The sequence below is a fragment of the Bos taurus genome, chromosome 29 (genome assembly GCF_002263795.3).
Source record: "Bos taurus isolate L1 Dominette 01449 registration number 42190680 breed Hereford chromosome 29, ARS-UCD2.0, whole genome shotgun sequence".
NCBI classification, from domain to species: domain Eukaryota; kingdom Metazoa; phylum Chordata; class Mammalia; order Artiodactyla; family Bovidae; genus Bos; species Bos taurus.
The window spans coordinates 47,080,645-47,106,267 of NC_037356.1; the positions used below are offsets into that span (position 1 = coordinate 47,080,645).

Sequence of the window (25,623 nt, forward strand, 5' to 3'; positions counted from 1 at the left end):
TTACACAGCAAGAGCTAACACAGCAGCTGTAGCTAACCACTACAATTGTAGCTAACGGCTACGATCCTTTCTACTCCCACGCCAAAACTAGACCCTGTAACGCTTAGAGATGCGTAGGGTACGAAGCACTCCTCGGGTCTAGTCTTCCTGGACTAGGGATGGAAGCTGTGTCTCCTGCATTGGCAGGCAGATTCTTTACCACTGAGCCATCAAGGAAGTCCACCTTGACCACTTCTGATTTGCCAGATCTCAACTTTCACACCTTCAGACTGAGACTCTCTAAGTCCAAAAAGTGCCCCGTGGGGCTCACCCGCACTGGCCCAGGACTGGCCTTGGCCATCCAGGGCTACTGCCCACCCGGGCAGTTTCCTGTTAATCTGGACAGTGGTCACCTTCATTACCTCTCCCTCCCCTTTCTCCTGGAGGAAACAGCTGTGCTCCGCCAGCTGCTGTGGCTGGAGGGGCTTCAGAGACTTCGGGCTGAGACATACACCACACACGTTGCAGTGTGAGTATTTGTTACATGAATGATCAATAAGCAATATTAATTATGGGAATAACTCTGGCCTGGAATGAACTTCGTCTGAATAACAATAACCATGGCAGCAACAATAATAGTGGCTGCCATTTATTGAGGTCTTGGGGCTTCCTTGGTGGCTCAGATGGTGAAGAATCTGCCTATGATGCAGGAGACCTGAGTTCCACCCCTGGGTCAGGAAGATCCCCTGGAGAAGGGAACAGCTACCCACTCCAGTATTCTTACCTGGAGAACTCCATGGACAGAGGAGCCTGGTGGGCTACAGTCCATGGAACTGAAGAGTCAGACACACCTGAGCGACCTCCTCTTAACCCTCACTCCACACTCCCAGCAACTTACCATGGAGCAGGCGTGGTTCCCACATCCCAGGTGAGGAGGCCCCATGTCCCAGGTGAGGATGCTCAGATGTGTGGAACCTGCCCAGTATCATCCTCTCCCCGCAGAGGAGCTTCCCTGACCACGCCAGTAAGAACCTCAAGTCCTCACTGGTGCCTGCCCCTTGCACTGGTCACGTGACGTGTCACCCACATCACGCCTGTGATGAGTTCATTCTGTCCACCCACAGCCACACCCAGAGTCTGTGTAACCAAACAGGGCTCTATGGGGCCTTCCCGGAATGGGCTCCCCCTACAAGTCCTTCACAAGACTCTTGACTATAGAAAGCTCTATCCTCCTAGGCCCCCCTCGAGTTCCAAAGACTAAACTTAATCAGATAAGTAAGAAAATGCAAAAAGAAAGGAAAACAGTCAAACAAGACCAGTTAATAATAGTTTAGCCAGGAAGCAAAGTCAAGTACCTTGAGCTCCTCCTCTGGGGCTGTAGATGATATTCTAAGCCACTTCCTTTGAGCTGGTTTGCAGATCCTGGATGCCCCGACCAGGTGGGAGAAGTTAACTGTGTGGTGCCCACAGGCACGGAGACCCCACACCTGTTAGAACCAGAAGGTTGATGATGTTGACTCCCAATTACCTCACCACCAGCCAATCAGAAGAAAGTCCACGAACTGATCACGCACCCTCCCGTCCCCATACACACACACACACAACACCCCTCCCTTCCCCTGTCTTTAAAAACCTTTGCCTGAAACCTTTTTGGAAGTTTGGGGTCTTTGAAGCAGCAGCTACCTGGACTCCTTGCTTGGCGCCTGCAATAAACGCTGTGCTTTCCTTTACCACAACCTGATGTCAGTAGGTTGGCTTGACTGCAAGTGGGCGCAAGTTTGGTTCAGTAACACCCGGAGGGTGGCAGCAGGTGAACAGATGGAAGCTGAAAGCGAGGCTGCTGGGCAGTGCTGGGCCTGGAGGCCCTTAGAGCTTCTTTCCACCCAGCAGGCCACTGCTGCCCCAGAGAAGGCCTGTGCCTGGGTGGAGGAGCGGCTCAGCCCTGGGAGGTCAAGTCTGCGAGAGGCAGAGGAGCTGCCTAGACGCAGGCCCAGACTGCGCTCCAATCCAGTCGGTTTTAAGATCCTCTTCCTGGGGAGGCTGTGTTGAACTGCGACAGTAGGTGACCACCCCCCCGCCTGCCCCACCACCCCACCTGTTTCCTCACTTGCAGGAGGGCTGTGTAGAGGGGGAGACGCTGCAGTACCCCAGCTCCCTTTTCCACTCAAAGCCTTGAACTTGCCAGCAGTGGACGCGGCCCTGAGACACGCTGTCAAACCACGCTGTGTCAGAGTCTGAGACGATCTGAGTTAGTGGCTGTCGCTGTCCTTATCTTCCTGTTTTATTTTCAACATTTAGGGATTCCTCTTTTAATTCACCAGGGACTTCCCTGGTGGCTCAGACGGTTAGGAATCTGCCTTCAATGCAGGAAATGTGGGTTCAATCCCTGCATTGAGAAGATCCTCTGGAGAAGGAAATGGCAACCCACTCCAGTATTCTTGCCTGGAAAATCCCATGGACAGAGGAGCCTGGAGGGCCAAAGTCCATGCAAAGAATTGGACATGACTGAGCAACTAACACACTAACTTATAATTCAATCTCATTTTTTAAAATTACATGAAATATTGACTTGATGATAAAGTCAGACGGGTCAAACAAGGCTGTTTCCTATGGCTGTTGATGTCTTTAAAAAAAAACACACGTTGATTCTCTCACAGCTCTGGAGACCAGAGGAACCCAGACCAAGGTAGCCGCTTCCTCATGGAGGCTCCAGGGGACACTCTGCTTCCTCGCCTTTTCCTCCTCCTAGGGGCCACCTGCATCCTTGGCTCGTGACCCCTTCCCTGGGTCACTCTGACCTCTGCTTCTGTGGTGACAGCCCCTCTAGCTCTGACCTTCCTGACTCCCTCTTATAAGGATGCTATGATGACGCTTCCCCTCTTGGTATCCAGAACAATCTCCCCATCTCGAGATCCTTAACTCAGTCTCTCCTGCAATGGCCTGTTTGCCCTATAAGGTCACAGGTTCTGGGGATCAGGACGTGGGCATCTTTGTGTGGGTGTGTTGGTCGCTCAGTTGTCTCCAAATCTTTGTGACCCCATCAGCTGTAGCCCACCAGGCTCCTCTGCTCATGAAATTCCCCAGGCTAGAGAGTGGAGTGGTTGCCGTTTCTTTCTCCAGAGGATCTTCCCGACCCAGGGATTGAACCCTCATCTCCTGAGTCTCCTGCGTTGGCAGATGGATTCTTTACCATCTGGGCTACCAGCATTGTCCCCCACAGGAAATACAGTCGAAGAAGTCTTGCTCCCCTCCCTGTGTCCTGACCCCGAGAGAGGTAACTACTCTTTACACTCCTTGTGGTGCCCGGCTGTGTGGGTTTTGATGCACGTGTTGACTTGTGTGCCCACCTCTGACGGAGATCGGAATGTATTCTCGGGTGGGGAGGAACCCTCGGGGCAGGGGGGTGGATCCAGTTCCCCCAGCAAAACCGACCCAAGGTGGGTCTCTCCTGGGTTTGTTTATCCCCAGGCTGGAATCTAACACCCAATAAGAACAGTCATCCTGGAGGTCACAGTTTAGTGAGAACAAGAGTCCCATTGATGGATGATACAGTTCATTCTTGGTGACGTTGGCGGGGAGGGGAGGACTGTCCAGAGCACCGTGGGGACCTGGTGCTGGCTTGCATTCTGTCTGAGATGGCAGGAGCCCCTTCCTCTCTCTTGGAATCCAGCGCAGCCAGCAAAGGCAGCTCTAACTCTGGCCCTGGGTAGGGGACTAGGTCCCTCCTCCCACTGCCACCATCAGCTATAGCAGGGCTTTTTGAAACCTCATCAAAATGAAAGGGGGCCTCTCGCAGGCTGGTCGGGGCTGGTGGCCCTCGGGGAAGGCATTCCAGGAGACAACGAGGGGCTGGCGGCCCTTTCTTCGGCCGCCAAATAAAAGCTGCCGACCTCAGGGACGCAAAAAGGCGAGCGCGTGAATCACTTCTGCAGGGACTGCAGTTCCTTTGAGGGGCCTGTCACCAGGGCCGGGGCAGCAAGAAAACATTTTGTCATGCACGTCAGCGGCCTTTCTCCAGCCTCGGGCGACCCAGGAGCTGCTCAGGGCTCGTCCATCAAACTCATAATGAAGTGGCAAATTGCTGCCTTAGACTCTCAAAAGCCGCCTACTTCAGCCCATGTCCAGGAGGCTGTCAAAGGCCTGGCCCCAGGGGAAGGGCTCCCCCAGGAGCCTTTCTTAGGGGCAGAATGCAGAAGGGCTGGCTGGTCACTAAAGGAGCTGCAGTGACTGCCAGCAGCCCCGTGGTTCCCTGGGGGTCAGGCTACCCGCCCCTCCCCTGCCACCCCATTGCAGCTAGGGGTGCCCAGCTCACCATTCCCCACGATATTTAAGATCTCACATCCTCATTAATTTCAGAGTTGGCTTCGAGAGATCCAATAGCCGGGCAGCACCTCTAGGCCCCTATCTGGGGGTCTACGCTGCTCTGGAATCTTCCTTTCCTCCACTGTGGTCAGCTGAGAGGGCTGTGAGCCTCCTGCCTGGTTGCAGAATCTCTGGGGCTGCCCAGTGGGGCCACCACCAAGCCCGTCCTCTGCCGCCAAGCCTGTTTGGCCTGACGGTGGTGATGGTGATGATGGTAACTGCATGACCACCATCATGATGGGGGGCCTGCAGCTTTGCTCACTACAAAGTCAGAAAAATCTGGCTCCCATCCCCCAAGAGAGGTACCCAAGACCCTGTAGACACACAAGGCTTCTCGGTGCAGTGACTTATACTCAAGGCCTAAATGTTGAGAAGGAGCCAGGCGTGTGCAGGAAGCAGGGGGGTGGTGCAGGAAGAGGGGCAGAGGCAGCCAGCTGCAGTGGAAGCCAGGCCAGGCCCGGCATGCTCCGGGCTGTGGGGCCTGAGCCCTCCCATCTGGCAAGGACGTTGGAAGGTGGCTGCCACACGGAGGAGCAGCAGGGACAGTAGCAGAAGGTGCTAGGCTTTGGGGGCAGAGCCCTGAGTCAGCACCTCACCTCCTCCTTCCCTGACAAGGAGGGTGGTAACAAGCTGGTGTCTGTGTGTCCGGAAGAGAGAGGTTGCCGGGGCAGAGAAGCGCGGCCTTCTACCCAGGGTCACACAGCAAGCCAGAGCAGAGCTGGGCCCTCACCCCTGCCTCCCACCCTGTCTGCATCTTGAAACAAGGGCTCAGCATCCCACAGGCGCTCTATGGAGGAAGGACCCCTGCCCCCAGGCTGACACTTAACCGGCCGAGGAGGCCGAGTACATTGCAGGAAAGAAACCAGGACCCCCGGGCCACGGCGGCTCTTGCTTGAGAGCTGCCCAGCAGGAGAGGGAACCCAGGACTCCGGGAAAGAGGACCAAACTCTGGAGATGCTAGTATCCAGCTGCTGCAGCCACGCTGCCTCGGGCCTCCACTCCCTCCTCCAGGAAGTTGGCCTGGACCTCCCCGGGCTGGTGCTCCCGTAATCTCCAGCTGTTTACCTGTCCAACTCTCCTGCTGGTCATGATACTCCTGTTTTATCTCCAGTCCCTCCAGTTCCACCAGGCAGGTGTGACACTGAATACATGGAAAAGTGGGGTGTGGGGGCTTCTCAGAGGGGCTCCTTCTGGACCCCGACCCATCAGCCCCGAGTCCCCTTTTCTGTTTGGACAGGAGCTGACCACTGAAAACTCGACTTCGAGACCTTCCCTGGGCCCACCGCCCAGTGGGCAGCAGTGGAGGTGTGATGGCAGGGCAGGGAGACAAGGGCCACGGCAGCCACTGCAGGGGAGGGGCCTCTGCTCCGAGGGGACTCCTCCCCCCGCCCCCAGGGCACCCAGGCTTGGCCTCCTCTTCTCTGTGCCTCCCTTTCCCCGATTCTTTCCAGCTTTGGAATTCCAAGGGGCAAATCCCAGACGGGCAGCAACTTGAAGCCTCTTAGGCCTTAAATCTGGCTTCCCAGGTGGCTCAGTGGTAAAGAACGTGCCTGCAATGCAAGAGACACGGGTTCGATCCCTGGTCGGGATGATCACCTGGAGAAGGAAATGGCAACCCACTCCTGTATTCTTGCCTGGAGAATTTCACGGACAGAGGAACCTGGGGTTACAGTCCATGGGGTCACAAAGAGTCGGACATGACTGAAGCAACTTAGCACACACGCAGGCCTTAAATCTGTTCTTGTACTTCCTTTGCCTAAAACCCTCAACTGCCTCCTTCCAGTTAAAATTTGAACTTCTTGGCTCCCTCAAAGGGACCTTCTGAGATGTGTCATGATTTAACTGTCAGCTTTCCCTCTGCCTTGATGTGTTCAGTCGCCCAGACGTGTCTAACTCTTTGCGACCCCATGGACTGTAGCCCGCTAGGCTCCTCTGTCCATGGGGTTTCCCAGGCAAGAATACTGGAGTGAGTGGCTATTTCCTTCTCCAGGGGATCTTCCCCACCCAGGGATTGAACTCGAGTCTCCTGCAAGCTCCTGCATTGCAGGCAAATTCTTTACTCACTGAGCCCCCTGGGAAGCCTCTTGCTGTTGTTCAATTGCCCAGTCGTGTCTGACTCTTTGCGACCCCCACGGACTGCAGTATGCCAGGCTTCCCTAGGGGGATATAAAATAATGGCTATTCTTAGAATCAGTGGGCATCCCTGGTGGCTCAGACGGTAAAGTGTCTGCCTGCAATGAGGGAGACCTGGGTTCGATTCCTGGGTCAAGAAGATCCCCTGGAGAAGGGAATGGAACCCACTCCAGTACTCTTGCCTGGAAAATTCCTGGAGGAGCCTGGTAGGCTACAGTCCACGGAATCACAGAGAGTCAGACACGACTGAGCAACTTCACTGCTTCATTAGTTAGAATAAGTGGTGTCTTACATTACACAATACACAGTAAAGCCAATCTATCTCACAGCACCCCCCAGCTCACTTAATCCCAGTAACAACCCCAGGTGGTACTATTATTATCCCGTTTTATACAGATAGGCTTAGAGACGTTAAGACCTCCCCTGAGGTCACACAGTAGGCTTGTCCATGCGGTCCACCCCAGGGAGCTTAGGGTCAGCTACCCTCTCAGGGGACTCAGTGTTTCCACAAGGCCTTGACGAAAATCCTCCAGTTCCTTGCTGGTGGTGGGTTAGAAGAGGTGACATTCGGATGAAGGCGTCTCCTGATTCGAGGGCAGGAGTAGGATCTTGGGAGACATGTAGGGAAGGGGGAGACTGGAGGTGGGCTGGCTCGTGTATAAGGGGATGGCTGGAGTCTTAATCACAAGAGGTATTAGCTCCACGTTATGCTGGGCCTCGAATGCCAGAGCAAAAAGAAATCGTTGGGGAAGCTGTGGGAGCTATGGAGGGCTGTAGAGCGCGGGCATGGCAAGGCATGGCCTCATCTTAAGTGACTCCTAGGCATTGAGGCTAAAAGCAAACTCCTTTCGCTGGCAGGTCTGGCCTTTCCTGGTGGGGCCCTGGGGTCACTTCCAGGCCCCCAGGGAGCTCCAGCCACCTGGTGCTACCTTGGTCCCTGAGCCCACAGACTTGCTCCTCTGCAGGCCTGCCCTCTCCCCCTCCTTGCCCCTGCCCCCTCATCCCATCGCAGGGAAGCCCCCCACCTCACTGCCCAGGCAACACGGACCCTCCCCCTGCCCCCTACCCTCCTGCCACCCCCAGTCCTAGGGCTGACCACGCTGGGTGGGGGGGGGGGTCCTATCTGTCTTTACTGCCCACCAGACCCCACCAAGCGGAAGTTCTGGCAGCACGGGCCCCCCTCTGCCTTCTGTCCACAGCAGTGTGGTCTAGAAGGGATGACTCAGCCCATGATGAAGGCTTGAATGAGCTCCATCAACAAGGGCCCATCTGAATCTGTTGTGTGAGCTCTTCGGTGGCACCTGGCTTGCGTACAGATGGGCATGGAAGTCCTGCCAGCCCTTTTCTCCCCATCCACCCACCTCCCTCACTGTGCTCCTGCCCTGAGAGCCCATGAGGAGCCTGGGGTGAGACGTCCAACAGGTAGCTGTGGTCCCAGCCAGGCGAGTTGGATGGGTGATGGCGTGTCTGGTGCCCCAGCTCACAGGCGAAAGGATAGAGGCCCAGAGGGGAGCCGGCTGAGCTTTGACAAATGCCTGGCACAGGCAGAGGCCTTTCTCTGCCTGGCCTTCCCAACACCTTTGCACTGCAGCAGCGGCGGGGTTTGGGTGAAAGGCCCATTTTCCGGACGGGGAGGACCAGCGATGTCTCAGCTTGACCTCAGCCGCAGAGAGGGGCGGGCAGGCGGGGTGGGCGGCGGGTGCAGCTGAGTCCGAGGGGCCCACCTGCGACCCCAGCAAGTCTCTGTGCCTTCTCCATCCCGCTCTGGAAGCTGGGGGTGTCAGAGTGAGGCCATCAGGGGCTGAGGCACACGTGTGGTGCTTAGCACCGGCCGGAGGCAGGCTGATGTCATCACGGTCATCACCGTTGCATCATCATCCGAGCCACAGCCAAGCTCACCAGAACGGGGAGGCCCCCTCTCGGGGCGGAGGGGGCTAAGTCTGGAGCTTCCAGCCCTACACGGACGGGGCAGGGACACAGGCCCCTGCGGGCATCCAGGAGAGCCCTCGGCTGGCCCCACTTGGTGAGAGGGGGTGGTCACGTGCCCTTTGAATCATTGGGAAATGACCTGCCCCTTGCCCCACCCACCTCGAGAGCCAGGTACCCACATGAAAAGGACTCAAGTGGGCGAGCGTCTGCCTTTGTCATCCGATGCCATTAAGGCCGGAACTTCTCATGGGAAAAGTAACGCTTTGCTTGCTTGAAAGGCAGAGAGGGGACGCAGCGCGGGCTGGCGGTCCCAGGGGCGCCCGACCTGAGCCGTTTGAAGTCCACCCGTTATCTGCCGCTGGGGCTGTTTGCTTCTGCCAGGGCATAAACAGGGTGATTGAAGTGGGCGGCCTGTGTCTTTCCGGATGACAAAAGTCCCCTCGTTAATTGCCACATCAAATGATCGAGAACCCCCCCCCAGTGGAAGCCCTCAAATTACCATGAACACACACTGCAGCCTGAAGGCCGCAGTGGCGCCCCCCACCCTGGCCGCGGCCCCGCGCCCCACCAGATTAGGTTTCGTGCGCGGGCGGAGGTACAGGAAGGTCCCTGAGGATTTGTTCTGCTCTGCTGCCAGCCCGCTATGCCAGCCCCCAGTCCAGCCCCAGCCCCATTGTTTCCAGCCGTCCAGCCAGCATGCGGCCAAGCTTGCACAAAGACCCTGGCCATGCAGGGGAGGTTTCCCCCAGCCACGGTCAGATCCTGGTGACGGGGTGCCAGCTCTCAGGCCAGCCCCATGCCGGCCGCAAAGGGGCCGTCAGTCTAGGCACCTTCAACGGGGTCATCGCAGAGCTCAAGGGACATCAAAGCTGCAGCAGTGTCAGCCCCTGCCTGCCGCTCTGGGCTCTCTGCTGTGCCTGAGTGTGAGGGCAGGGAGACCGGGTGGCCAGTGGTCAGCACCCTGCACAGTCCTTACTCCACACTGGGAACAGGAACCCAGTGTGCCCAGCCCCTTATCAATACTGGGACACGCCAGGCACCCCGCCACCCCATCACAGCTTTACCTCGCTGAGCCCTGTCAGGCCAGGATCACAACTTCCATTTTACAGATGGGAAGACTGAGGCTCGGGAAGCCCGAGCGCTTTGGTCCAGGACACGCGCCCCTGCCTGTGCTCCACAGCTGCTCACGGGCTGGCAGGGGAGACACCCCAGTCACCCAACGGTGACAAGCAGCTCCCGACTTACCAAGGTCCACACAGCAGGGTGGGTGCAAACCCCTCCGAGGGGCACACGGGGCTCCCGGGGGCCTGGCTGCTGACGGCCCCTGTCCCGGGCTGCCCACCTTCTGAGGCTGAGTCATGATCGCCACTGCTTAGCACTGGCGTCCCTTTGGGTGACTTCTTCCACTCCTGGGGTCCTGACACCTGCCTCAGCCATCACGCATCAACTCAGCCTGAGGAGGGAGGCGAGATCACGACAGAGACGGGAGAGATGAGAGGCCGGAGGAGAGGATGCCAAACAGAAAGCTGCCTGGCCTGACGGCGGGACAGGCCATTCCCCAGACGAGAGCAGCCGGGCAGGACCACTCCAAGGTATGGAGCCAGTATGTGCCAAGGTCCTGTGGCAGCAGAGTCTGGGCCGTAGCTGAGGGGTTGGGGAGAGCCGCGAGCTGAGTATAGCGGTCAGCGGGGCAGGATGCAGGGTTCCTGCCTGCACGTCCACTGGACTGAGGATGTCGATCGCAGCGGGATGGGCCGTCACGTGGGTCGGCGGCTGTGGGGGTGACAGATGAGGACCGAGTTTCAAACCTGCTCTGCTGTAGTGGGAGCCCATGTGTGCGCGCTCAGTCGTGTCCAGCTCTGTGTGACTCTAAGGACTATCGCCCGCCAGGCTCCTCTGTCCATGGAATTTTCCAGGCAAGAACACTGGAGTTGGTTGCCATTCCCTTCTTCAGGGGATCTTCCTGACCGAGGGATCAAACCCAGGTCTCTTGCCTCTCCTGCAAGGGCAGGCTGATTCTTTACCACTGCCCCACCTGTACAGTGAGACCAGCTCTCAGCTTCTCCTGGGAAGCCCCAGTGTCTGGGTGCCGAGTACCCGATAGGCATGAGGAGGGGTGGCCCACAGGTCTGGGGCAAAGGAAGACTCTCAGAACGGTCCCTGTGTCCGGGAGAGACTGGTGTGGACAGCGCCACAAAGATGGTTCTCTTGCCAGGGACAGGTGTCAAATCTGCATCAGACAGAGCAGAGCTCAGTAGGTTCTAGGCGGTAGGATGTGGACCCCGAGGCTTTACAGTGGCAGGGAGATCAGGCAGGAGGTCTAGGGCATTCTGCCGTCAGCTGGATCTAGTGGCTGGGCCTGGGGGCAGCCAGGACAAGGTGGCCAGCGTGGACTCTGCACACAGTGGTTCTCCCCAAACACGAGCCCTGAGAACCGTGGACACGCTGCCTCCCTTCCCTGAGTCCCTCTCTTGTAAAGGCGTTGCCACACGTCACTATTTAAAGCTGTTCTTTGTTAGGACTGCCTGTTTCCCCGGTGAAATGGAGCATCACAGGCAAAGCTGAGCACACCAGAGGTGTGCGGGGGACAGCACCTGAGGCCGGGGACCCCTTGGTGTCTTGTCCCCTCCTCCACGTGCTCCCCAGCCGGGCGTTCAAGAGGCACCGATATTCTCTGGGGCTCCGACAGTCCAGGACCCTGCCAGGAAGCAAGTCAGCATTGGACAGAGCACCGCCCGGTCGCCCACAGCCTGGGTTCCCGCCTCGCTCGCTCTGTGATGTGGGTGGGAACTGGCGCCTGGCTCTCCCGGTGGGTCCTGCCCCGAGGTGCTGACCACTGCCCAGCACCGCTTGCCGGGACATTTCTGCATTAAAAGAACCAACAGCAGTTTTCTCCAAACTTCTCCAAATGACATCTGCTTGACTTTGCCACCTCTGTGAGTGTGTGTGTGCGTGTGCGTGTGTGCATGCGTGTGCACGTGTGTGCGTGTGCACGTGAGTGCGTGTGTGTATGCGTGCATGTGTGTGCTGGAAAATAGAATGAGCATCTTCTCATGTGCTTACCAGTCATGTGATGTCTTCTTGGGGGAAACGCTTGTCCAGTCCTCTTGCTTGCTCTCTCTGTTGCCGAGTGACGAGAGCTCTTCACGCTCTGGACACTTCCTGGCTCTAACAAGGGCTTGCACTCTCACTTTCTGCCAACAGCTGGGAGTCGAGCAAGGGGGCAGGGCTGCAGAACAGCTCATGCAGGTGGCTTAGCGGGGCCCAGGCTGGCATGGGCTGGCTGGGGAAGCACCAGGAAGCGACGCTGGTCCTGCCCCACTGCAGCGGGAACGACCTCTGGTTGCTTCAGTGTTCTCTGCAACAAAAGATGTAACAACAGAATCTGCCTCACAGAGCTGTTTCATTGAATAAATGACTTTACGGACATAAAGCACGGAGCAGAGAATGTAGCACACAGTAGGTGCTCAGGTAATGTTAAATCTGATTACTATATAAAGTGTACAACGCAAGGAGATCCAACCAGTCCATCCTAAAGGAAATCAACTGTGAATATTCACTGGGAGGTCTGATGCTGAAGCTGAAGCTCTAATACTTTGACCACCTGATGCAAAGTGCCGACTCACTGGAAAAGACCCTGACGCTGGGAAAGATTGAAGACAGGAGAAGAGGCCGACAGAGAATGAGATGCTTGGATGGCATCACTGACTCAATGGACATGAGTTTGAGCAAACTCCAGGAGACGGTGAAGGACAGAGGAGCCTGGCACACCGCAGTCCTTGGGTTCACAAAAAGGCGAACATGACTTAGTGGCTGAAGAACGACCATGCTCTGTCATCAAAGGAATGTCCACTGAAGTGTAACTTTTGCCTCCCCAGATGTTATAAACTTAAAATCAAGTCACACTGCTGAGGATTAGCAAGGCACCCGGAAAACGGTTCCTTTCACGAAGCCAAGTAGACAATTTTTCCTTTTAGAAAAATCTCCTCAAAATATTTAAGTGGCTGCTTAAAGCAAAGATAATTGTGGAGTATTCTGGGGGGGGGGGCGTCAAAAATATGTAAAAGGAGATGTATGAAAGCTAGAGGACAAGAGATGGGGAAAGGACACTGTAATGAGCTTCTTGCTCCGTGTGAAGCTGTGTGGGATGTGATGCGAGGTGGGGACACACAGACTTCAAAGCAAGCGCTAAACAAACAGAACGAAGACCAAGAGGCAAAGCTAATAAGCAGATGGAGAACGAGAAGAAAAGAGAGACAGAGAACAGAAGACCTAAAAAACCAACAAGGCATCCTTCAGCGCAACCCCCTCTGGGGACATAACTGAACAGTAATGATCTATAAATGCTCCCAAATAAAAGGCAGAGATGGTCAGATTGACTACACAAGTGAGACCCAACCATTCCCTGTCCATAGGTCATGCACTTTATTTTTAAACAGTTACTATTTTACTCTTTTAATTAACTAACTTGACTGCTCTGAGTCTTGGTTGCAGCTTGCACGATCCAGTTCCCTGACCAGAGATCGAGCCCAGACTCCCTGCATCAGGAGCCCAGAGTCTTAGCCCCTGGACTAAGTGGACACAGGTTGTCCACTTTAAAGGTGAAGACAGAGACGTGAAAATAAGGATGGAAGGTTAGCCGCCAGGCTCTGTCCAGCTGGACCACCTGGACCCAGATCCTTGTGCACCAGGATCGCTCTGAACACACGTGGCCACGCACTGCACGCCTTCCCCACCTGTGTGTCACTACACTTTGGCAAACCCTGGGGTTCCCAGGTGGTGCAGTGGTACAGAATCCGCCTGCCACTGCAGGAGCTGCAGGAGACAAGGGCTTCATCCCAGGGTCAGGAAGATCCCCTGGAGAGGGAAATGGCAACCCACTCCAGGGTTCTCGCCTGGAGAATCCCATGGACAGAGGAGCCTGGTGGGCTACAGTCCGTGGAGTCACAAAGAGTAAGACTCCACTGAGCACAGTGCAGGGAAAACAGCAGCACAAGGAGCAAAGCCTAGTAAACCCAGGGCTTTAACCAACAACAGTGTATCAGTCTGGGTTCATCACTTGTAACAAACGTGTCCCACTCACGCAGGATGTGAATAATAGGGGGCTCTGAGGGGCATGGAAGGCTACACACCATCAACTCTATTGCTGTGTTAGCTTCAAACTGTCCTAAAATTAGTCTATCAATTGTTGAAAAGCACACCAATCAACCGGAAAAGATGGTGGTCGGCACTGAAGATGCGGAAAGGGGCGGGCGCCTGACCTGGGAAGCGGAGGAGCCCCGAGGCAGCCGTCGCTGGCTTTCTGATTCTCGGCCAAGTTCACCCAGACTACTCCTGCACTTAACACTTATCACTTCCCGGCATTAATTATCGCTGCTCCGCCCCACTTACAAGTAGCTTATCAACAAACATCTCGTGGGCGCATTGCTGGGATGTCTGATAACATGCCTCGGTGACTGCAGGAGCTTCCAGAACCTTCCAGCCTTGATTGTGGCTCAGGAGGGCACAGATCAGCATGGCCGTGCTCAGGTGGCCCAGAGGCCCAGCTGGACGGGCCCTGAGAGTGGTCTCTGCAAGGCAACCTGGGCGATGCCAGCCCCACTCCACCCCCGCCAGCCTGGGTGGTCGGCCAACTCACGCCCCATCTCTCCCCGTCCTGCTCCCCAGCTGCTGGCAGCAAGAGACCAGAGAGGGGAAACAAGTCTTTGGTGCCGCGTGAGGCTGGGCCAGTCACTCGGCCTCTCTGTGCTCAGGCCTGATTTCCAAGCTGGCCCCTAGATCCCAGGGTTAATGAAGAGAGGCTGTGATCATCTCAAGACCTGGCCTCCAAGCACCAAGGCCGCACTCTACCTTGTCTCACACAGCCTTGTGGGCGAAGGCCCATTTCACAGGGCAGACCACCAAGGCTCAGGGGTCCCGGGCTGCTGGCAATGGCGAGTGGGCTTCCTGGGTGCAGGCACCCACCGTCCACGTCGCTTGCCAGGGAGAGTCTGGAGGGGAGGGAGGTCTGCTCCCGAGGGGTCCCCCTGCACCTGGGGAGTAGCTCAAGGTTGACAAGCTGGCAGGCCCAAGTGCTCTCTGGTCTCCACGCTGCCCGCGGAGAAGCGAGCGCGTGTGTTTTCTATCTACGGAAATCCTCCTGAGCTGGACTTGGTCATTTCGGCCCCGCTCCAGGGGACTCTGCGGTCCCTGCGGCTGCATCCCAGTGGCCAGGAGGGGCTTTCATCCCATGGAGGGCTCCGGCTGCGTCGCCACCGAGCAACGGAAAGAACTTATTTTAGGAAAACGAGAATCCACCTACCACTTAGTGAGGAGTCCAGGCTAATTGCGAAGCTGCTCTCAGTTTCTTTATTTAGCTATTTATTAAACTGGCTCAAACTGGAATTAATGGCTGAGCCAGCCTCGTGGCTCCTCCTGTGTGTGTGTCCTGGGGCGCCCCCCATAGCAATTTCGGCCTGATTAAAGGCTCCGCCAACCCACCGCCTCACTCGGACCCACAGCTCAAAGCGCCAGACCCAGGAACGTGCGGGCCATGGCTTGCAGGCCTGGCTGCCGCTGGTGAGTCCATTTCTGCCTCAAAACCCACGCCCTGACCCCCCCACCCACACCACACATGCTGCCCAGCTGCTGCGTGAGCACCTGCCTTGGCCTGGGCTAGCCGACCCCAGCACCCACCCCAGGAACCTCCCAAGCCCTGGACACCCTCTGCCCATCACCTCACTGTTGACTTTGAGGCACTCTGCAGTTTGAGGTGGTCTCATATATCTATTTGCTTGCCGTTCCAGAATGTATGGTCCACAAAGCCAAGGCCTCACCTTCCCATTGGCCCTGAGTCACTAGATTTTAGAATATTGCTGGGTATACAGCTGGCTTCTCGGCTGGAGCTAGTGGTAAAGAATACAGGAGACATAAGAGATGCGGGTTCAATCCCTGAGTCAGGAAGATCCCGTGGAGGGGGGCATGGCAACCTACTCTAATTGCGAAGCTGCTCTCAGTTTCTTTATTTAGCTATTTATTAAACTGGATCAAACTGGAATTAATGGCTAAGCATGGCATGGCAGGAGGGCATGACCTGGGTCTAGAGTCCGTAGGGTCACAAAGAGTCAGACATGACTGAGCGACTAAGCACACATGCATGCATACAGCTGGCGCTCGGTCAGCATGCATACAGCTGGTGCTCGGGCAGCAGGCATTGAATGTCTCACTTTTACTTGGAAGGGAAGGTGTCAGAGGCCAGCCCGGAGACTTCAGTCCTGAAGAGAAGCTCTCGGTGAAAATCAGAGGGGCCGACAGTTGCACAAGACGTTGAACTCACTAGCATCCACTGGACCGCACAGTCGAACAAGCAGATTGCATGAGCTGTGAATTGCATCTCCACGAGACTGCTGCTGCTGCTAAGTCACTTCAGTCGTGTCTGACTCTGTGCGACCCCATAGACGGCAGCCCACCAGGCTCCCCCGTCCCTGGGATTCTCCAGGCAAGAACACTGGAGTGGGTTGCCATTTCCTTCTCCAATACATGAAAGTGAAGAGCGAAAGTGAAGTCACTCAGTCGTGTCCAACTCATAGCGACCCCATGGACTGCAGCCTACCAGGCTCCTCCGTCCATGGGATTTTCCAGGCAAGAGTACTGGAGTGGGGTGCCATTGCCTTCTCCCTCCATGAGACTAAAGAGACACAAAAGGAGAGCCCTGTTCAGCCTGTGTGCTCTTGTGTACACCCAATCAAAATGCATGCACACATACCCCAAAAGGCATGTGCTGGAACGTTCTCTGACGCTTTGGTTAGAAAAGCCCCAAGCTGACCCCACCCAAAAGCACATGGAGAGGCGAGCGCACAGGTTGACCCTGGTGCCTCCATATATCGGCATCCATGGAGCCTTGAGAACTCCTGACCTGCAGCCCACCCAAGGGCTGATCAGACAGATGCCGAGATTACTGAGATTACTGGAGCCAGACTGGAGAGCACAGACTTTGGACGATTCCTCCATAGAAAGCAGCAGCAGGCAGAACTCAGATATGTTGATAGGAGCCAGGAGCGGTTACCCTTGGGGCGTGCTGCAGGGTGTGGCTGTGTCGGTCAGGACGCTGGCTGTGCAGGCAAGTCACCCAGCTGTGCACGTGTCTGAGCTGCATCACGTATCAATGCAAGTTTCTCAAGTTTAAGGTCAGAACCAAGCGTAGACAGCCGCAGGGTGCGACCAGGCTGGTGGGCAGGTTTGGGGGTAAGGTTCCCCCACCTGCTAGCTGGACTCAAGGCCTCACTTTTCTAGCCAAGCTTGGTTCCTTTTCAGTGTTCTCACCTGTACCGTGTGAGCGATGGTGGCCCCTACCTGGGAGGGCTGTTCTGAGGGCCCAGTGAGCAGGTAACGGGAGTCCGACCCTGCACAGGCCAGGCAAGCTGCTGCCCCTCTGACTCGGCCCACTGGACGTCCTCTCAGTTCCTGGAGAGGGAGCTAAGCGTCTCTCCTTCCCATAAGTGTCCACACCTTGACCCTGGGAACCTGAGAATACATCACCTTACGTGGCAGAGGGACTTTGTAGATGTGACAAAATGAAGGCTGAAGCGAAGCTAAGGGGGTGAGCATCCCGGGTTGCATAGTGTTAAAGAACCCGCCTGCCAATGCGGGAGACACAAGAGATGCAGGTTCGATCGCTGGGTCAGGAAGATCCCCTGGAGGAGGGCATGGCAACCCACTCCAGAATTCTTGCCTGGAGAATCCCGTGGACAGAGGAGCCTGGCGGGATACAGTCCTTAGGGTGACGAAGAGTCAGACACGACTGAAGCGACTTGGCACGCACACACACAAGAAACCAAGGGGAGATGACCCTGGATTATCTGGATGGATTCAATGTCATCACAAGGATTCTTACAAGAGGGAAGCAGGAGATCAAAGCCAGAGACGGAGACGTGATGGTGGAGGCAGAGGTCGAAGAGATGAGGCCACCAGCCAAGGGATGCCAGCAGCCTCCAGGAGCTGGAAGAGGCAAGAGCACATACCCTGCCCAGAAGCTCACTGAGGACTCTGACCTCCACAACTACAAGAGAGAATTGGTTTGTGTGGTTTGAAGCCACCCAGCACGTCACCATTTGTCCGAGTGGCTACGGGCCGCCTGTGGGCTGGGCCTCTTCCATCCTGCCCCTGTCCCACTGGGACACACCCAGAGCCAGGCCCTGCACTCAGGGTCTGCATGTAAACCATACAGCCCCACTCTCATCACACAGGCTGGGCTGGTGCCCTGGTGGTGGAGGAAGGACGGAGGAGACCCTCGGGCTGGACGCAGAGCTCTGTCCAGGCAGGACCAGCTGGCTTCTGGGTGCATCAAGGTCTCCTCTCCTGGGGCCTCGGCTGCCCCAGCCCAGAGCCCGTGCCTGTCATTGTGACGGGGACCCGGGGGGGAGGGGGAGATGAGGCCCCTGAAGGAAGGTCCTGGTGGGGCCCCCTCGGCCTGACAGACAGCAGCAGGCCCCCAGGGCTCACCCAGGACACCTGCAAGCACCCTCCACCATCCTGTCTCCACCCAACACACACTCATGGGGGACCTAGTCTGGCCAGGAGGGTGGGGACACAGAGGTGAGCAAACTCCAGTGGGGTCTCCGCCCCAGGCAGCCCAGAGTCCAGCTGGGAAGACAGATGGTAATCACATCATGCAAGCTGGGCTGTGAAGGACTTAGGAGGGGCTGACCAGCCAGGAAAATCTGGGAAGACCTACCTGCGGAGGTGATAATTGAACTGGGGGTGGGCGGTTCAGGGATGATGGAGTGGGGGGCTTGTGAGCCGGGGGAGAGGAGATGCAGACAAGGCCAAGAGAATAGGTGCAGGCAGAATCCTCACCTCATAGAAGGTTCTGGAAGGCTACAAGCTGGGGGTATGGTGAGCCAGTCTGCTTTGGGGAAGACCACTCTGGCTGCCCCATGGGGACTGAGGGCAGAGGGCTCTGACCAGTGCTAACCCAGGGGCCCCTCCCTGCGGGAGATGGTGCCACCATCCCCACCTGAACACCCCTCCCAGGTCTGGGACCCCTGGCTGCCACCTGGGAGCTGGCTTCGGAGAGACCTCTCTCCTGCTGGCCTGTGTGCAGTGGAGGCAGGGCCCACAGGGAGAGGCGGTCCCAGCAAGGGGGCTCCAAATGGTGCCAACTCTGCAGCCTCCGGAGCCCTCCAGCCTGCCCTGTCGTAAACCCACCCCAGCTCCTCCTCCGCCTGCTCACTGACCTGCAACCAGGTGCAAATTGAGGACAAAACGGCTTTGATGAACCAAATGGCGGGTTTTTTGTTGTTGTTAAGGGAAGTACTGGGAAGGCCTCAGCACACAGGAACGGTGTCCTGCGGAGACCCCGGCCCAAGAAGGGAGGGAAGGGCTTCTTTTATGAGCCTCCCTCTCCCCACGACCGACCAGGCCTCTTCCAAGAGCAAGGGCCTCAGCCCAAAAGCCTGTCCCTGAAGGCAGGGGCTTCGAAAGAGAAGGAACAGGGGCTCTCACAGGGACTGGAAAAAGCAGAAAACGCCAAGCCAACAGTGATGGGTCCCAAGGCCTTCTCTAGGTAGGGTCTCGAGAGAAGCCGGGGCACAGAGGCTCTGGGCCCTCCCAGCCTTACCTGGCCCTGCAGCCTACCTCCCTGCTCAGAGAGTCCTGACCCCGACAGAGACGCCTCAGCTGTTCAGAGCTGATCAAGTCCTTTCCTGGGCTTCTTAGATGCCAAGACGTGGGCAGGCAGGATGGATCCGCACCTGTTCCTTCACAGAGACGCTGAAGACAGAAAGACGGGAAGACCGGGCGCTTTCTCACCCCCCTCCCACCACACATTGCCCCTCCCCATATTTGGAGCTTCCCATCCTTCCCTTGGGCCCTGCAGAGACGGAAGTGGGCTATTTTGGGTGCTTTTGATCTAAAATTATCCCCCCGCCCCCACCCAACCTGGCTAACCTTAGACTCCCACTAAGAGCCTCCTCGGCTCCCCCATGATCCGTTCCCCAAAGGCACGCAGTGATCTTTCCAAACGCAGGGCACCACAGTCGTCCCACCGCCCCGCACCCTTGGCCTCTGAGGCCTACCCGACAAAGCTGCCACCCCTCTGGCTCCCAGGTGGACAGCTCTGCCCCTAGAGATTCACGGGCCAGGGCTGCCCTGCTCTTGGACTGTATAGTCACGGGCCTGGGGTTCTGGAAAATTCTCCGGCCTCGCTCCATAGCTGGATGCAAATTCGGACCAAGCTGCTAACATCCTGCCTCCGAAAGCTCAGGCATGAGGGCTGACCTCCCCGGCCATCTTCTACTGCCCGTCTCCCACATTCCTTCAAAGACATCCCACCCCTGCCGCAGGCATGACTGTGGGCAAGAGTCCCCCAACTCTGCCCCAGTCCCACTGAGGCAAGGCTGGCTGGACCAAAGCTCTGGCCTCCTGAGAGGGGAGAGGGATTGCTCATCACCAGTTCCTTCCAAGCTGACTTACTGAGTACCCGCTATGCGCCGAGCACTGTACAAAGTCCCGAGGATGCAGCTGCGTGCTGGACAGAGTCCCTGTGCTCCTGGATCGGGCCGTTCCTGAACTCCACTCAGGATAACACTCCAGGCCTGTTAGGGGGCACATTCATTTTTACCCATTTTCACAGCCCAACAAAAGCCTCAAGAGCACGGGCTTTGTTGGCTGGCTGACCTGGCTTCAAATATGAGCTCGCCACCTGCAAGCTGAGTGACTGGGCAAATTATAGAAGTCATAACCGTTAATAGACAGTGGAGTTGTTTTATTGTATATTTTGCTGAGTTCCTGGAACAGTTATAAATAAATTCTTCCTCACAGTGAAAAAAGAGAAACCATCATCATAACGGCTTAAACAAGCAGCACACAGAGTAGATGCCGGGAGTGCTCCAGGTGCTCAGTCGGGACCGTTTAGTCATCCCGAGCCCTGCGGGGCGGGCACCGCTGTCGTCATGTTGTAGGGGAAAGGAAAGGGCACGCAGGAAGAAGCCTGTTGCTCATGGCAGTGTGCTCCGTGCTCTGAGCCTCTGGTCTGGCCCCAGCGACCTGCAGCGGACGCGTATCAGTGCAAGAGACCAGAGCCTGGGTGGGGTGAAACGATGCGGATTAATTCTCTCTCATTGTGGAGCCCAGACATCCAAACTCGGGGTGCTGCAGGGTGCTGCCTCCCTCCGGAGGCCCCCAGGGCGGATCCGTCCTGCCACTCCCATCTTCTGGGGTCCAAGGCTGCACCTCTCCAGCCTCCGTGCTCACGTGGCCTTCTTCCTTCCGTGTCTGAGAGGACCTTTCTGCCTGCTTTCTCTTATAAAGACACCCATTGTCAGATTTCAGGCCCATCTGGGTGATCCATGACGACTTCAGAAAGTGTTAGTCCCTCAGTCGGGTCCAACTCTTTGTGACCCTGTGGACTGTAGCCCACCAGGCTCCTCTGTCCATGGATTTCTCCAGGTAAGAATACTAGAGTGAGTTGCCATTCCCTTCTCCAGGGAATCTTCTTGACCCAGGGATTGAACCTGAGTCTCCCCCATTGCAGGCAGATTTTTTACCATCTGAGCCACCAGGGAAGCCCTCAGCTCTGGAGCCTTATCTCAACTCCATCAGCAAAAACTTCTGTGTTAAATAAGACCACATTCCCAGGTTCCATGTCTTTTGGGGGGCTACCGGTCAACCATCTCCAGAGGCCTTCTAAGGTGTAGGGCCTGGGGCAAGGGCTCCTCTTTTCCAGAACTCAGGAGAGTGCTCCTGTGGGCTTTGAGGTTCACAGAGGAGTTTGGATCTTTGTGCTGAAGGCAGACAGCATATTAAAAAGCAGAAACATCACTTTACCGACAAAGGTCCAAATAGTCAAAGCTATGACTTTTCCAGTAGTCATGTACGGATGTGAGAGTTGGAACATAAAGAAGGCTGAGTGCAGAAGAATTGATGCTTTTGAATTGTAGTGCTGGAGGAGACTCTTGAGAGTCCCTTGGACTGCGCTGAATAATCATTGGAAAGACTGATGCTGAAGCTGAAACTCCAATACTTTGGTCACCTGATGAGAAGAACTGACTCGTTGGAAAAGACCCTGATGCTGGGAAAGATTCAGGGCAGGAGAAGGGCACGACAGAGGATGAGATGGTTGGATGGCATCATAGACTCAATGGACATGAGTTTGAACAAATTGTAGGAGATGGTGAAGGACAGGGAAGCCTGGTGTGCTGCAGTTCATCGGGTCTGAAAGAGTTGGACATGACTTAGCAACTGACCAACAACAGACATTTTTCAGGTGGGAAGCAAGTTCAAATCAGCAGCCTGGAAATACTGCAAGGACTTGGCAAATTGAGGGGTCCGGTCAAGAACAGTTAGGAGCCTAAAACACTGGCTATGATGTCATAAAGGATCACCAGGGAGGCCCCTCTGACTGTTCCCGGCTAAAGCCCCATATCTGGAGGGGCCCGAGCTGAACCAGCAGGCATCCCTGGTCTTCTCACCTAGACCAACCTTTCTTGCTTCTGCCTCAAACCCTCTTGGCTCAGAGGTTCCACCTGCATGACCAAATCCAGGCTGGAAACCGCTCGCTGGGGTCTTTCCTCCCCGCTATATTCCAGATGCTCCTACCTCCAGCCCTGGCCACACGCAGGAGCTCAGCGGTGAGAGGCCACTGGTGCAGACGTGTCCAGAGCCTGGTGCTTCCACCCCGGGCAGCGGGGGCGGGAGGATTAGCTGCCCTCTCCCCAGAAGGCTCTCCCCTTCCGGGTGTCCAGTCTCCGACCAAATGTTTTTGATTTTACAGGAAGTAGAACAAGGGGCTAATCTGAGTTTAATTTTTGAAGCCAGGCCTTTGATTTAATACTTATTCATCTAAGTAATTAATGCCTCTGAGTCTGGGGTCAGAATGCATCTGAGTTTAGCCTGTCTCCTCCTTTACATCCAGAGACAGACCTCACAGCACTTGGTACCGCCAAACCATTCATTTATACCAATTGGGACATTCCAAGGGCCCAGAGCAGTTACCAAACAGGACTTTGTAGGGTTCTCCAGCATCACGATTAAATCCATTATCCTCCACCATTCCCAGGTCCTGGAGGGAAGGCCCTCCCGCTCTGGCCCAAAACCTGCTCCCAAGCCGGGTCCTTTCTCCCAGGAGGTATTTGGAGAGAGTGTGGGATATAGAATGTTCTGGGTTGTGAGACATTTCCCCAAACCCAGACCTCGTTCGATCCACAGGCATCTAATAAGTGCCGACTCTCTGCCAAATACTGGTAGATTCATGCCACTGTGGTCCTGAAGCAGAAACACACGGACACACAACTCTAAAGGTGCGAGCAGGGTCTGAGCCCTGGGGCGGGGCAGCATCTCAAGGCAGGTGGGCTCCAGAGGTGCGGAGGGCGTGGCGAGCCCGTGATGCTGACCTGAGCACAGAGGTGAGAGGGCCAGCAGAGGAGGGCGCAGGGCTGCACCACCCAGGACTGAGCTTTGGAGGCTGTTTGTAGACACTCTGGACAGCTTTTCATACAGGAGATCCTAGGGGGAAATTTTTGGTTTTTGCTTGGTCTTTCTTTTTGTTTAAAGCGTAGGATGAAACCACCTCCATGATTGCCCTCGAGTCTGCCGGCAAGTCTACCTCGTCCCCACCTTATTGTCAGTTTCACTTCCCATCATCCCACTGATGGTCAGCACACAGGGACCCAGCATCTGCGCGCCCAGAGGCTCTCAGCGTGGGGCTTACAAACCACTGCGGCTCCCGTTTCACAGATGGAGAGACAGCGCTTGAATCAGGGCAGACTGTGGACCTCGCAGGCTCCGGGATAACCACCCTTTTGACGGCTCTGGGATGGCGAGGAGAGGCCAATATCCACGGGAGACAGACTGCATCAGTGCTGATCAGAGAAGAGGGGTGGGGGGACAGACCCGCAGCCTTTCCCTCAAGCTCGGGGCTGGGGTGGCCAACTCAATGGGCCCTCCGGAGAGAGGGCCTGGCCTGCGGACCACACATGGAGCTTAGCCACAGACAGTTCCTCCGGTAAGAAGATAAGTACTTAGTCCTACGAATCCCTCACGCCCACATGAACCCAAGGATAATCCCAGCTAGGGGGACAGAGGGATGCCAGCTCTGGGCAAAGCTGGGGCTTAACTGTCCTTTCTGGTCTCTAGACTTCTGAGGGCTCAGCGTGGACCAGGCCAGACGGGGGCGGCTGCTCCTGCCCAGGGAGACGGGGGCTTCAGCCGCTGAGCGGCCCGCTGCTGGGCCCCGGGGAACCCCAGGGCAAGGATTTTCACCTTGCTTGTTCATTACTGCACAAGCTTGGCTTGGTCGTGCGGAAGCGTTTGGGGAAGGGAACCGTGTTCAGTATCGGGAGGTGTGGACCCGATGCTGTCTGGCCCTTATACGGGGCTCTACCCTGAGCTACAGCACTGTCACAGCTAGGAGGCCCTAGAGCTGGGGAACCTGTGGGTGCCTGTGTTACCTCAGCACCTAGAGCTTCTGATAGGCTTCTTTTGAGTCTCAAAGGGGTTGATCATTCCCCAAACCCCTGACTTCCCACTCATAGGCTTGTAAACCATCCCTGCTCCCCAGAGCCACCAGGGCACCCCTCAGGCTGCAGGAGCAGAAGAGGAGTGTTGTCCGCTCCAACAGAGCCAGAGAGGCTTCGCAGAGCAGGGGGCTTTGGAGAAGGCCCACCCCTACTGCAACCGGGAGGTGGATGAAGCATCTCCTGATGAAAAACAGAGTCTGACCAATGGCATGTTTGTTCATCTCACCCTATAAACTGACCCAGATCCTGGGTTGGACGCCAGCCCTCCACATCTTAGCTGATGCTTCAGGGTGAGTCATTTGACCTCTCTGAGCCTCAATTTCCCCATCATAAGATAAGTTATTCATAGAACCTGGCCCTGAAGGCTGTCAAAAGAATTAAATGACCCTCAGATATTTTTCTTACCTGTGAATTAGAAGCATGGTACCAATTCCACACTGTATGATTCCCAGAACATTTTGTACTATTAAAAAAAATCATTTTTCAGGCTATTAAAACACTGATATTAGAATATAGCAAATGAGATTACTCTTCTTAAAGCTGTGAAAGTAGAAGTGTTAGTCACTCAGTCATGTCCAACTCTTTGCCACCCCATGGACTGTGGTTCTCCAGGCCCCTCTGTCCATGAAATTCCAGGCAAGAATACTGGAGTGGGTTGCCATTTCCTTCTCCCGGCGATCTTCCTGATCCAGGGATTGAACCCAGGTCTCCTGCACTGCAGGCAGATTATTTACATTTGAGCCACCGGGGAAGCCTCTTACAGCTATAAATCCTAAAATAAAACTTTATGGCATTTGCCCTAAGACCTCACCTCACCCCAACCCCCCAAAAAGAGAAATTGCTCGGATAGGAAGGGGCAGATGGGAAGAATCGCTCAGTACTCAGCGTCTGTTGGTCACGAGGTCAAAACGCCTAGTAGAGGCCAGGTTCTGGGACCAAATCTGGGAGCCTGTTGAGCACCAACAACCTGACCTCAGGGAGTTCAGAGTGTAGTCAAGAGAGGTCAGCACAGGAGACCTGCCCCACCCCTCCTCGGGCAATCTCTTGTCCAGGGACCTGGTCTCTGAGCAAAGTCCTAAAGAATAAAGGTATCAGCTGGAGGGCGGGGGGAGGGCAGCTGAGGAGAGGATGCAGGGCTCCCTGCTCCACACACACACACACACACACCACACACCACACACATGCAGGAACACACACAGACACATACACACATGCAGAAACACACACATGCAAACACACACGCGCACGCACACACACCGCACACACACCCCACACACACATGCACACACACACGTGCGCAGGTATGCACAAGTGAGCATGCACGAAGCATATAAATGCACACACAAGCACAAGGCACACACGTGTGCACAGGACCAGAACGTGCACCACGCACACAAACACACACCCACGTAGGCAGGTGCACACACATCTGCACTCACACGACGGCACCACACACACATGTGCACAGGTGCTCAGGTGAGCCTACACCAGGCAAGCTAACATGCACACATGCACATGCACGGGCTGGACCACACGGATGTATGTGTGTGCGCACACTCACAAGTGCACACACAGAGACGCACAGATACCGAAAGCATACACCATCGCTCAGAGACCCACACACGCAGGCATGCACACACCTGCACACTCACACTGGGCACCCGCACCGGAGGGCGTCTCCTGCCCTCTGCACCGAGAGGACAGAACTCCCTTCAGCTGTAAGGAG

At 56.0% G+C, this 25,623-nt stretch overlaps 1 long non-coding RNA gene across 1 annotated transcript; it reads left to right on the plus strand.

Annotated features, from left to right (window-relative positions):
* The first annotated feature begins 21,475 nt into the window (after nucleotides 1-21,475).
* Nucleotides 21,476-24,411, plus strand: LOC132344212 (uncharacterized). The gene is made up of 3 exons (XR_009493379.1): nucleotides 21,476-22,010; nucleotides 22,588-22,784; nucleotides 22,933-24,411. It is a non-coding gene; the product is annotated as an uncharacterized lncRNA (long non-coding RNA).
* Nucleotides 24,412-25,623: the final 1,212 nt, after the last annotated feature.